The 1,632-nt window shown below is 47.0% G+C and overlaps 1 protein-coding gene across 2 annotated transcripts in view; it reads left to right on the top strand.

The window, feature by feature from the left end:
• Positions 1-1,632, top strand: part of KBTBD2 (kelch repeat and BTB domain containing 2) — an 18,165-nt gene that overhangs the window by 342 nt on the left and 16,191 nt on the right. The gene's annotated exons all lie outside the window — the stretch shown is intronic.

The raw sequence follows: 1,632 nt of genomic DNA, 5'->3' as shown, positions 1-1,632 counted from the left end.
CGCGGGCAGGAGGCGTCACAGTGGTGGGGGCTGGGCCCTGCCCGGTGCTGCCGGATCCGGAGGCGGCGGGGAGGGGCCTCGTCGGCGGCAGGCAGCGCGGCCCCTTCCCCCGCCCGCCTCTGCAGTGCGGGGGTGCCTGGCCTGGTTTTTGAAGGGAACTAGGACCTGAGAGCCGCAGGTTTTGAACCCGTGGAAGGCGGCGGGGTGGAGGGTGGTCCTGGGTGGTTCTCCCCCCCCGTGCAGTTTTTTAAATCTCTAGCCTGCCTGGTAGAAACGTCAGGCGCCGTTTCCCCAGGGCTCCCTGCATGCAGTGCTGCTGCTTGCCTCACCCGGCCTGGAGCTGGCGTTTGGGTTCGATTTTAGCACAACAGAGATGCAGTGTCTGTCTGCAACTCTCCTGGGCCTTTGTGGGGTGACCCGCCAAGGAAATGGGGGCAGCTCTTTCTGCTGCTTCATCAAATCACCCCATATTGGAAAGCTTGTTTTGAATGTTTAGCTTCATCTCTTCAGAGATCATACTGAGAAGGTCGGGCAATAATGACAATCTCCTGAGAAGCCTTATCGCTTTCCTGACTTTATTCAGGTTGCAGGATTTAGCATTTGGGGAAATGTGGCAGTTACAGAGCATCTCCTTGAAAACCTGAGGCATGTCATATGAAAGCTGATTTTTTTTTTTAAAGGAAAATTATGCAAAACATCCTGTTTACATTCGTTATGTAAAACAGTTAACTTCTGGACCCAGATGGTAAGGGTCTGCGCAAGGTCTGGTCTTTCTTTGCCTGATGGCAATTCATTGTTTTGACTTCTGGAGGCAGGAGGGCAGTTCTTCAAAGTAGCATAACATCTTACAAGATGGAACCAAAATAAGGAGTGGCATTTTGCTATTTGCTATTCAGTATTTTCTGAAGGAGGCTTTTGAAATTGGGGTATGTCATCAAGAGGCCTAAGTTGATGCAGCTGTTGCTAAACAAAGAATGAGGTATTTTAGCTTTTGTAAATTTGTGACTGAATATTACCTCCAACTGTCTAGTTCTTCAGAGTATATCACTTTTAATGCAGGATTGACAGCAGCATAAGTAGCTGAATCCAATTTGAATACTTCAGGGTGTTTAGGCATTTTTGTTTTGTTCTTATTTCACTACTTGAGATAAGGGGTTGTGATGGAGGCCGTTAACTCCTAGAGACGTGATTCTCAAGCAGGGTCTGTGGCACCTGGAGTTGCCTTGAGATTCCTTAAGGGGTGTCATGGGGTAGCACTGCGAGGTGTGCAGATATAATTCACGAGGTAAACCCAGAGATTTCAAATAGGAATCCATAGTGTTAAAAATGTTCTGACCTGTTTTGGTCCTTCTGAGTTCGCTGAAGTGGAAGAATTGCTGTATTATTTTACTGTGGTCAGAAAACAGGTGAAAGTGAGAGAGGGCATTTACCCAGAAGTGCGTTCAGTCTGAAGAGATTGAGAACAGCTGTCTTAGAACTATGAAGTTGAAAACTTCAACTGGTAAAAGACTGACTATTTATCTTAATGTTCAAGGAGAGGAAAATGCTCAACAGTGGTGATGGGCTGCTGGATCTGATTAAGTATGCCCTTGGTCCGGTTTTCAGCACTCAGTTAAAAAAAAAAAAAAAAAA

Source organism: Gavialis gangeticus, unplaced genomic scaffold (genome assembly GCF_001723915.1).
Source record: "Gavialis gangeticus isolate Ggan-Ray unplaced genomic scaffold, GavGan_comp1, whole genome shotgun sequence".
NCBI classification, from domain to species: domain Eukaryota; kingdom Metazoa; phylum Chordata; order Crocodylia; family Gavialidae; genus Gavialis; species Gavialis gangeticus.
Note: the sequence above shows the minus strand (reverse complement) of the source record. Positions and strands in the feature narration are given on the sequence as shown.